Below are 12,434 nucleotides of genomic sequence, written 5' to 3'. Positions count from 1 at the left end.
ACGTTGGTCAGAAGTCCTCAAGAGGAGGGGTGGGGGGACAAAAGGTATTTAAGCAGTGTTTTTGATTCTGTTTCTCCCCATTGGTCTAAATTATCCATGACATCCATACTGCATCACAAGAAGTCCAAATCATTAGAGTGGTTGTTTGGATTCTGATGTCAGCCCAGTTCTGCAGCCTGATGGGAATCAGGTGTTGTCCCCAGTGTACCTAGAATTCTTCTTTGTAACCAAACTAGTCTAACATGCATTTTGTTAATTGGAACTGGAGCAGCAAAACAAAGAAAACAAATGCCTCATTTTCCAACTTTGTGGGTGAGAGAACTATAAATGAAGATTAAGGCTGTCAATGTCCAGCATTATAAACCAGCCAGCTGCCTCAGGAATCTGCCAACAACTTTGCTGAAAATATGTTCCTCCTCTTAGCAACAGAGCTAAGACTTAGCACACATTTGCCCACCGTTATTTGAATGAAGTTCCTTCTGATCTGGCAGCTCAGGCATTTTCAGTTTCATCCACAACAATTTACAAACGTGGAACATAATCCTGTAAACCCTTAATCATTTCATCAACCCCACTGAGGATAATGGGACTATTTGCATGACTATGGACCTCCTTTGTGGGCTGACAAAAGTTTCAGGAGTCTGTTCTTTTAAAGGAAGTTGAATCCCCCATTGAAATGCAATGTTTGGGTACCATAAAGCAGTTAAATTTTGTCTTTTAATAAGTCATACATAGGCTGAAATGGCTCCTCACCCAACTCCCATACAGACTGAATACTACATATTTGGGGGGAAAGTAGTTAAGCTGTTGATGTTTGTATATACAAAGCGGGGTGATGGGGGGGTGGGGAGGAGTACTTGGGGAGGTCATGTGCCTCCCCTTGTGTCCCTCCCATGAGTGCAGTACTGGCAAGAAATGATTTCTACTTGCACCACTGCTTTTGAGCCATACAGAGCTCTTCTTTTTCTGAAGAGCTCTGTGTGGGTCAAAAGCTTGTCTCGCTAACAGAAGTTGGTCCAATGCAAGATGGTACCTCACCCACCTTGTCTCGATAAAGAATCCAGTTGTTTCCTTGTGCTGCATCCATTGCAGAAGAGAGTAATTGGCTCCTTTCGTGGCCTCTGTCGTTCATTATAAGTATAGGGTGAAGAAATGGGGAGATTGGCAGGAGCCAGTGAAAATAACTGAAGAGGCAAATGGGATTTAGTGGTAACACCCTGCAGTGAAGCATCCGTAGTACTGTAAAGCATTTGTACATGCAGGCAGCCAATTCTCACTCCCACCTCTGGAGGAACATCATGTGCTGGTATTTATGTGGCACTTAACTGCATGAGCAAAGAGCAGTAGTTAGTAATAAAATGTTTAAATGTGGCAGTGAATTGCCAGTTTTCTGGTGCCAGTGAAATGCACATCAGATCAACGTGCAGTTCTGTAGTGGCATCTGGTGGTCTGATAAGTTAATTGCCTGTGCATTCCTGAGCGGTGCTGTTTAGCTAGTTCCAGTTGATGACAGCAGGCTGTCCCTGATGTGGCTGACTTACAATAGGCTCTCCAAGCTGCTGGATAAGTTTCAGGTAAGAATGCCTTTGTGCTTGTTCATGCCTTTGTGCCAATACAATTTAATATAGGTCAGATTCCAGCCTGTCACCTGCCTGGCCTGGCTCTTTTGCCCTATGGACCAGAGCTTCCTCCACAGACCTTGGGACCATCTCCTTTTTTGGCAGCTACAGTTGTTTCACTGCCTAATTAAGTTCTCAAGCCATATATTTGGTACCCTACTTTTTAAGCTGTTCATCTCTGCACAGCTCCTTTTCCTTAGGAAGGATTCTTCCTTTATAATAAAAATAAAATATTGTTAATTGGCTACTATTTTTTTAAATGTTAATCATTTTAACTGACAAGAAATACCCCTCTCCTTTCACCTGCATATTTAGCTTCTGTAACTAGCCTGGGCTTATGCCAGTTTGGGGATCAAAAAGCTGGCTTCCAGTCCAGAATCCAGATCTCCGTTTGCAATCATATAAAATCCATTTGTCACTGTGTGAACTGGTCTGGACTGGAAAGTGGAAGCAGATGGCCTGTCACCTGCTATTAATTATTCATTAGCAAACTGCAGAGAATCAAAAGCAAACAATTTTCACAAGAAAAGCTCAAGCAGTAAATCTTAAGAATTTAAATATTAATTAATAAAGATGATTTTCATTTTAAAATTGCATGCTCTTCGCTATCCCAGCAGTGCTGTAAATAACTGAATATTTGGAATGCTCTGTCAAGGAGAGCAAATAGTCAAGTAGCTGTGTATTATGTTCTACTCTAAAGAAGGAGTACTTGTGGCACCTTAGAGACTAACAAATTTATTTGAGAATAAGCTTTCGTGAGCGAGAGCTCACTTCGTCGGATGCATTTAGTGGAAAATACAGTGGGGAGATTTATATATTTATATATAATATATATATATACACACACACACACACAGAGAACATGAAACAATGGGTTTTATCATACACACTGTAAGGAGAGTGATCACTTAAGATGAGCTATTATCAGCAGGGGGGCTGGGGAGGGAGGGAGGAAGAAAATCTTTAGTGGTGATAATCAAGGTGGGCCATTGCAGCAGTTGACAAGAACGTCTGAGGAACGGTGGGGGAGGAAATAACATGGGGAAATAGTTTTACGTTGTGTAATGACTTCCTCAGGAAGTCGGTGTCTCAAAGATAGCTGGGAGTGCTGGTAGCATAGGGCCGGAGGAGGCCCATTGCCAACTCTGTCCACATATCTGTTCAGGGGATACCATCATAGGGCCTAATCACATGAGCCACACTATCAGAGGCTCGTTCACCTGCACATCTACCAATGTGATATATGCCATCATGTGCCAGCAATGCCCCTCTGCCATGTACATTGGCCAAACTGGACAGTCTCTACGTAAAAGAATGAATGGACACAAATCAGACGTCAAGAATTATAACATTCAAAAACCAGTCGTTGAACACTTCAATCTCTCTGGTCACTATTACAGACTTAAGAGTGGCTATTTTTCAACAAAAAAAACTTCAAAAACAGACTCCAATGAGAGACTGCTGAATTGGAATTAATTTGCAAACTGGATACAATTAACTTAGGCTTGAATAGAGACTGGGAGTGGATGGGTCATTACACAAAGTAAAACTATTTCCCCATGTTATTTCTCCCCCCCACCGCACCCCCCACTGTTCCTCAGATATTCTTGTTAACTGCTGGAAATAGCCTACCTTGCTTGTCACCATAAAAGGTTTTCCTCCTTTCCCCCCCCCTGCAGCTGGTGATGGCTTATCCTAAGTGATCACTCTCCTTACAGTGTGTATGATAAAACCCATTGTTTCATGTTCTCTGTGTGTGTGTATATCAATCTCCCCTCTGTATTTTCCACCAAATGCATCCGATGAAGTGAGCTGTAGCTCACGAAAGCTTATGCTCAAATCAATTTGTTAGTCTCTAAGGTGCCACAAGTACTCCTTCTTTAGAGTAGAACATAATACACAGCTTTTCTTTTTGCGAATACAGACCAACACGGCTGCTACTCTGAAACTACTCTAAAGAGGTCACTTCTGAATTCTTCACATCTGCTAATGATCCATTTTCAGAGTTGGACATAAAATCCAGTAAAAGGTTATAATGCAGTTAAGCCTTAAAATGGCAGTTCTTTCCAGAAGATTGGAAAGTCACTAAGTGCCAGACTCTGGGAATTGTAGAGTAAGGCAGCAGTTTAAAAAGTAAATAGGATGATTTAGGTGCATTTTAAAAGGGATTGAAAATAATGCAGAACATATTATACCATCATATTGAATATCTGGAGTCCTCTGTCCTTTTATAAAGTGGCGATCAAAAAGGCCCAGAAATAAGCAACAAAGATAAGTGGAGATACACCTGGACTTATATGGGCTAAGAGAGTGAGCAGTCACTACGATTATTGTGTTGGAGAGGAGGCTTGACTGTGGTATTGAAAATTATAAGGGGAAACTTAACAGTCTCTCTCCTTTTTTCCATAATAATGAAACAAGGGGGCAGTCCCTTAAATTCAAGGGCAGTGCAGTTAGAGCAAATACAAAGAAATACTACAGCATGTAGCCACTCTGGAAATCCTGATGTCAGATACCCTGGCAGGATTTCAGAAAGGGCTATATAAGATCAAAACCTCTAGAATTCTTAGGTAGGAAAACTAAGATACGGCTAATTAAATTGTATGGGTCAGAAAATAAAGGTTCTTTTGCTTTCCCAATGAGAACAATGCAGAGTTAGTAGCTGTGTGGTTCTTTACCTTTCCCTGAAGCTAGGTAAAGATGCCAAACTAACTGAATTGTCAATTTGCTCTGCTGTGGAAAATCCTCCATATAGGACAGGGATTCCAGGACACACCATCTAATGTGCCCCAAAAATGCCTGTTCTCCCTTTCTGAACAGAAATTAAATACAGTTCTTTGTCTCTTACTCTCCTTCCCTGATTATGCACTGAGTAAAATGATTTAGTATTTTTAAAGTGCTCCCAAAGTGTGCTTGATGCTGTAAAGAACAAATAAAGGGTAGTCACTGCCACGAAGAACCTACTATCTAGTTGTAGCTATATTCATAGCAAATGATGATCACGGTCAGTCAGGAGGGGAAGGGGTGAGGAAGTACAGGGTGAAACAACAAGATCATGCAATTGCTCTATGCATTGACTTAGTCTTCCTTATGGGATTAATAGCAAGTTCTTGCACTGATACTATCTGCTTCTAGGAGCCAGTAGACTAGCTCCTTACTTAGATCTCCTTTACCTCTTTCTCTTATCCCAGGGGACATCCATCTAGACATGGGCGCTGATTGATTTTGCTCTGTAGAAAGGGTTGTTTTGTTTGTTTTAAAAATGCACAAAATTAGTGAATATATTAGATATTAATGAATGAAGCATTGGTTGTTTTTTCATCCATGCAGATTTCTTCTCTCCTAATCTTTTGCAGCTTGACAGTCTGTTCTAATTCAGTATGTGTGGCGGTGGAATAGGTAGAATTAGTACATTTGGTGGGGGGTTGCTTAACAGAGAGGACCTTTCCTATAGGAACAAATGCAATGTTTAAACAAAATCCCCTTGCAGATTGCAATTCTGCATGTGTAAACATAGTGTACTAGCCTTTTCACTGTTGGAGGTCAAGTGAGAATGTAAACCTACTTGCCTTTTGGCCATATTTTAAACATTACACATTTGAATCTACCAGACACTGGATGCCATTGAGATGTACTGACAGGGTGTGGGGGGGGGGAAATCTCTCTTGCCTTCCTGTACTATTCCTGGCTTTATAAGCACTCAGTATTACACCTGCTGTCTGGTGTGATCTGCATAGGGACAGCATTTCTGTTTTGTAGCAGTGTGTTTGTTTCTATACCTGTAGTTATATAAGGAGAGATGCAAATCTACTGTCACTCTGGTATGTTGCAATTTAGCTGCAATTCCACATTTTTATTTATTCAGCACAGTTATTTCAGGCTGGACTGAACAGGTAAAACTGATCTGAGAGAACTTAGCTCTGAGGTAAATGTATTTCAAGTCTACCAAGATGCTACAAAATAATAACAAACAAAAAAGCCTACAGTGGCATATAGCGTTTTGAATGGCTATGCAGGGGTAAATATGTTTACTAGCATGGCATTTTGATAGCTAGAGACTAGTAGAAATACAGCTATTTGACAGCAGGTAAAGGGTAGCTTTGAAATCTGAACCTAAAGTCTCTGTTAAAAAGATATGTTCATCCCTATGATGATGATGAAATGTGAAATTAAAGTTAGCTAACCAGATTTCTGGGTGGCTGACCTTTATTTATTGACTTTAAGAAGTTAATTGGATGAAGCTTTTAGTTATAGTACACTAAGTATAAAATGGCTGACACACACAAACAAGTGTTTCCTAAGCCAAACAGAATACACCTTTTTACAAATGTCTCTGCCTGTTACCTGGTGTACCCATTCTACCAGTCACCGATCTAGAAAATCATAATGATAATATAAAAGTCTCCTGCTTTTAAAAAGTGGTGGAGATTTCGTCCATAAAGATCTTAGTCTCCTTTCAGTATTTGTCTAGAACAGGGGAACCTGATGTTATGACAACGTTCTAGCCCCATGATAGTGTCTTCTAAGCAAAGTTCTGTAATTTACTGATTACTCCTGTCAGTTAAAAGCTAGAACATTTTCCCATGCACTCTTTTTCCTAACATGCCCACACAAACTGTATTCTTCTGTATTATCTTCCAGTGTACACCTTTGAAGTTTATTAAGTTTCCCAGAGAATAGGAAGCAGTGTCTATATTGCCAGCTTTGTTTTGCATGAGTAGTGTGGTTTTTTGTAAATTTTCCATTTGGGTTCAGCTGCTTCATTCCTGCGTTCTTTCCAGTGTCAGTTGTTGGGAGAAATACAAAATTCTAATCCCCAGCTGTCCAAAAAAAATAAAAATTCTTTCTGGAACAGGGGATTCCGTCAACAGCTGAGCCTGGAAAATCCCAGCTCCTTAAGTTTGGGAGAAGGCATATATTTTTATAAAATGTAATTGCATATTTTTAAAAACCTCTTTCCATGTTCTGCAGCTTCTCAAAGTGTATTATTTTTCCCTTGTAGCTTAGATTTGATACAAAAAGGGGGGTTTTTGTGCATTTTACCCTTTTTTGTTCTGTTTTACATTTGGTGACGTACTGTACAGGAACAGTCTCAGCCTTTGTAATTACTGTATAAATGCTTTATTATAAAAAGTATATTACTTTTATTTTAACAAATGAGCAGACACTGCCTTTTTGTGTGTTTGCTGCTTAGGGCACCTTTTAAAAAGACTGTTACATATTAAAATAATGTACATATCTATATAAAATGTTTACCTTTTTTTTTTTTGCTGTACAGTTGTGATAGACCAGACTGAATTTATTTTTTGTGCTCTTTTTATAAAATATTAATACACTAAAGGAAATCTTGCTGATGTGATTGTAATGTACCCATGTAACTTATTTACTTAATGTCCCTCTGTATCTTTTAAAACCTTTTATTAAATAAGGTTTAAAAATAAGTTTTATAGATGAAGTTTCTGTTGTTTTGGTTGAGTATTTTAAGATAGAAGGTGGAAAGGGCTGTATCTCAGTTGTTATGGTGTCTTAAGCATCCTTAAATGTGGTCCATGTAACACAAAGACCACAGTTCTGGTTCATGTTACCAGTCTCCTTTGCCTTGTATGATCAATGATCCAGAAATGCACATTAGCTCTTGCCAGTCCCAGTCATCCCAAGGAATCCTCAAGAGCTTGTCTCCATTTTCTCTATACACGTTTTTCCCAAGACAACACATTGATCTGCAGCAACTTCATCACATCCAGGAAAGCAATTAACAGTGAGAATTTTGTCTACAGTACTGCTCCTGAAGCTGCCAGAAGGGTTGCAGTAAAGCAATTCAAAATTCTGTTCTTCAAGACAGATTAAAGCATGGGAGAGAAGGACCAAATCAGTTTCAGATTCTCTGTCTGGTTAACACAGCTCTGGTCCTAGGAGTTTGCTGTTCTTTCCCGCCCTTTTCAGAGATGCCAATTCTGGTATTCTAAAATTATAGGCTTTCAGTTTATGTATGCAAAGTAGAAAGCCTAGTGCAGTTACAGAAGCCCATGAAAAGCAGTTCCAGGTCAACTCCCAAGATGTAAATAAGTGATAGGATTCTACTTCTGGCATTACAGGCACCTAAAACCACAGCTACGTGCCAAGTGCTAGGGGAGACAAAATGGTGGTGGCTTGACTCCATTTCAGTGACAGGCGCAATCCAGGAAAGATCAGTAAATTGGTAGCATTGGAAAAAACATGCTAGAATAACTTGAGCTAACAGTAACACATCTCCCATGTTTGATGCTTGAGGTATTCCAGCTGCAAACTACATATTGCTCCATAATTTGCTCCTCTACATTAGTGTCAGGTTTGGGTTTGTTTTGTTTTTTTTAACTTTTCCATTTTGGCAAATAACCACTTGGAAATACACGTGTTCTTTTATCTGGAAATTACATCATTATGTCTCTTTGAAGGACTTTGATCTTGTTTACTTGATGAACTAGCACAGCTTTGCCTGTAGCTGGTCTCATCTTAGCTGTGATGCCTCATAAATATAATAATTCCTGTGGCTTAAAAAAAAAGAGTCTTTAGTTACTGTAGTTATTTAGGGGGTTATATAATGCTCATTGTAATTGCATCTAAGTGCCTGTATTCTATTTAAAATCAACAGAGTCACCAAAACAGGTGCATCATTAAAATGTTATACAGTCAGTGTCTTGCTGGCATGCTAATAAATAAACTGAGTAAACAAGGGTGCCTCACACAGTTAAACTTAAATTACTTTCCCCTGGGCTTGTATAGTAAATGTGTAGCTACCTAAAACCTTTATTCCATGGCAGATGGCCAAGCTGTGTTAGAAGAAAGTTTATCTACAACATAGCTTAGACATTGCTCTACAGCTGCAATGTAGATGGGGTCTAAATGAGGGAAGCTTCTAATCAAGGGCAGTGGTTAAAGAAGTGATATTTTGTTTAACTGTTGTTTTACAGGGAGCAGAATTGCTATTGATCCCAAAACAAAGTGCTTACTTAAACAGTGTGGCTTTTAAAACAATATAGTCAAAGTCTGAGGGACATTTGTCAAAATTAGAATGGGTCCAGTGTCAGCCTTGAAAAGTAGACTGTGTAGCCCTGAAATGGTTAAACCATGCAGATTTTTTATTTAGCTAAGTTTTTGGACCATTACAAAGGGTCATAGAGATCAAATTTTGAAGTCTCAAAATGGGACCCACTTCCTTTAAGAAAAGGAAGCAACTGGTTAAATCAACCATTCCCATTCTTTTCCCCACCTAATTTGTGTATTTTTCCATACTTAGGCTGGTTACTAAGGCCAGGGCTGTGCTTAAAAATGATGTCAATCTAGTAATGTTGGTTAATGACATTTTTATACCATCAACACCCAGAGTTTAGGAGGCATTGTACTGGCAAAAACATGTTTTTGCTAGTAGACCTTAGTTCATTCAGGGAACTGGTATAAGCTGTGTTCTCAGTAGGACAATTTATTGCCATAGCTATCCTAGCAAACCTTTTCTAATGTAGACAAGACCTTAAAAGGAAATTTGAGGTAATGGAGGAGTATGAGGTTTGGCTTTGCAAGAGCCACTAAGGCAGTATAAACTTAAAGAAATAAACCAAGGCTCTGTAAGCTTTACAGACCATTTAACAATCTTTTCATAATATTAAATGGAGGATTTTTCTGTGAGAGGGGAAGTGGTGATGGGTTAGTGGGATTGGGCCAAAGTCACATTTTCTATTACAAAAGGTAAAGGGATAAGGAGGATTAAGAGTAAGACCATTTCACTAAAGCCTTATGCTGTAAAGTTAGGACAGGGATGGGAGCAAAAATAGAGGATAACATATAAGGTTCTATACATTGTCCTTAAGCCAAACTATTGCTTATCATCACACACAACAGCAAGGCACTTTTTCTTTATAAAATAACATTTATTACTATTTTTATAAACACAATTCACAAAGTAACATTTAGAATTTAGGCCTAAATAACTTAATACACAGCAAGTTTAACAATTTTGTCATACTACAAAATTACTTGTATATAAAAGATTACCAACAAACTAGGTGTTAAAACTGCTCTCCCACTTGGAGTTTGTTCTAGAACTGGAGACTTGCGTGTCTGCACTGCAGCTGGGTGCATGCTTCCCAGCGCAACTAGACAGCGGTGCTATTTTAGCTCACGCTAGCATGCTAAAAATAGCAGTGTGGCTGTGCTGGCATGTACAGCAGCTTGGGCTAGTCACGAGTACCCCTCGTGTAACCTGACCACACAGACTGAGCACTGCTGGCTTTAAATTCCCTTCTCACATTCTAGCAACAGTTTTCAGTGTAATCACTGAATGCATTGGCTGCTTGGAGACTGACAATATGTTGGCAAGCATGGAAACACCCATCCATTTACTGACACTCCATTTTAATGTTGCAAATTTCTATAAGAAGAAAAAAGGGGGGAGGTGTGGGGAGAGACCCCACTATGTTTGCAGTGGGGAAGAGCAGGATTCCACATGGCTTGAGAATTTTACATGGGTGCTCCTTTCACCCATGATCAAATCACTAGGTGCTAGATATAACAGATGTGGTGAGACATGGCAGATCAGAGAGTAAGGAAATCCTTTCCACAGCCTGCTCTGCTAGGCCCAGATCCTGAAAGGTACTTAGGCTCCTAACTGATATGCCCTACTCCTTACGGCTACATATCTGTCATACTGCAAGTACTTTTCACCAACATCCAGTGCATAATTTTTAAAGTGCAAATCTTCTTTTAAAAAAAAAAAAAAATCAACCCCCTTCACTTTATTTTGTAAAAGTAAAGTTTGGTGAGTGGGCTGCTTTTGATTTGTTCATAAGAGTAACCATAATCCATTAGGCAAGGCAAGACTTTAGCTGGGCTTTCCTGCCAACTGTTAGGAAAAAAATATCAGATTTTGGTAAACACTTTTTCAGCTGACAATAAAGGAAACCCATTTGGTGCGTTCCTTAGCAAACACTCTGAGATTTCAGTTCTTGTGTTGTTAATCCCCCTCCTCTTCCCACTCTAGCTAAATTACCATTTCACATTTATTACAGGATAAATTTTGTGCTATAAAATGTACTTTAATGTCAATGAGATTGGATGCCCAACCCCATCAACATGAATTTTCATTGTATTCACAAGCAGCAACACAAAAAGGCCAGCACAATTCTACCAATTCCTTAATGGTTGTAAGAGCTGCACTTGGACTTTGCTGTACAGCTACTGTTAATGTTTAAGTCAGAGGCGGCAGGAATTGCACTTAGTTCTGTAAACATCACCCTGGATTATCCTGCAAATCTTTTCAATGTATCGCTGTTTTGTGCTAATCCCCACTCTTGCACCTTTCTAGTCTGTTCTCAAATGTTGTCGCTGCCTTGGGAAATTCTGCCTGTGTACTTGCACACTACGACAACTCTACATGGAGATAAATCAACCAGCAGGACTGTGGGTAGTATCCAAAAGTGTTTTTCATACTTGCCCTTCATCCACAAAAAAGGAAGTTAAGAGGCTATAGCTAGTTTAATGCCATTGGTGAATTCTTAACTAAAATGACAGCCAAATGGCTACTTCTGTGCCCACTGTTCTGAGGATGGCCATACTTACAGGTTACATGATAGCATATTCTTCTCAAATGTGTATTAGAGCTGTCGTCAACTGTTTGGAGTTGCTATTTTCCCCTCCTTCCCACCTATTGCCAGAGAATGCACTATTGGTAGAAGGAGAAGGAAAGCAGAGAGCGATAGCATTACATGAATACATCAGAGGCAGCCTTAAAGCTCAGTGTGCCTGAGGGCATATTTCTCTGACAGAGTCACTTTTGCTAGCTGTGCTCTGGTCATGGCTCTGCAGCAAACAACCCAAACTGGAAGTGCTGTGCAGTGCTCTAAAGGAATTACAGAAACTACAATTAACCACCTCATACTACTAGCACTGAAGTTACACATGTGCAAACAGCTTCAGAATATGTTACTTTAGGAAACCTGGACACCAAGACTTTTGAAGGGAATTCATTTCAGCAACTAGGAGTGAATCAATTTAAAGCAGGTCCCCACTAACTGATGCTTTCCTTAAGAGATTACTTTGAAAATCCTCCTCAACCCTCCCTAGGAGTTTGTAAAATATGTGAAGACTGTTCCTACTTGGTAATTCCATTTGCTAGCATATTTAGAAGTCAGGTTTCATACTCACCCAGGCTTTGCCTCGCACAGAGAAATGCTAATATTTTAACTATAGTATTTGAGGGCACAAATCTAGCCTACTGTTCTTGTACACAAGAGTTGACAGCAGCAGAGACTGCATATATCATCAATATAGGGTTTAAAATAATGTGTAAAGTCACCTCCTGTCCAAAGAATTGTTAATTACTAACTCTTAATGAATTTAGTGCTGAAAGGGACCAAAACGACAAGCCTGGTAACAACAGTTAGCTGTCTACAAAGTTCCCAACTTCGCCCATCTCCCAACAGTATTGTCTGTGGCCAGTGCTGTCTTGTCCTGATCATCAGTAAAGACTGCAATCCTGGAAAATTACTACTGAATAGCAAGTTGGCTAAAGGATGACCAACAGGACCACCGAAAATGGAGTCAGATTGCATTCAAGGCAGCACATCGGGCTATCTGGAAAAGTTTTATAGTAGGTGAAAAATGTCAAAGGTAGAGGACTCTGCATCTGTTCCTTAAAAAGGAAGAAAAGACCCTAAAATTAGATTTGAGTCTTACCTGCAATGACTGGGCAAATATGGCATACATTATTCCTGTGGGAATGTAGAGAGTATCTATAAAGAAGTTAATAGCATTGAATTGCTTTGCCTATAGTCTTCTACTTCA

Source organism: Dermochelys coriacea, chromosome 6 (assembly GCF_009764565.3).
Source record: "Dermochelys coriacea isolate rDerCor1 chromosome 6, rDerCor1.pri.v4, whole genome shotgun sequence".
NCBI classification, from domain to species: domain Eukaryota; kingdom Metazoa; phylum Chordata; order Testudines; family Dermochelyidae; genus Dermochelys; species Dermochelys coriacea.
Note: the sequence above shows the minus strand (reverse complement) of the source record.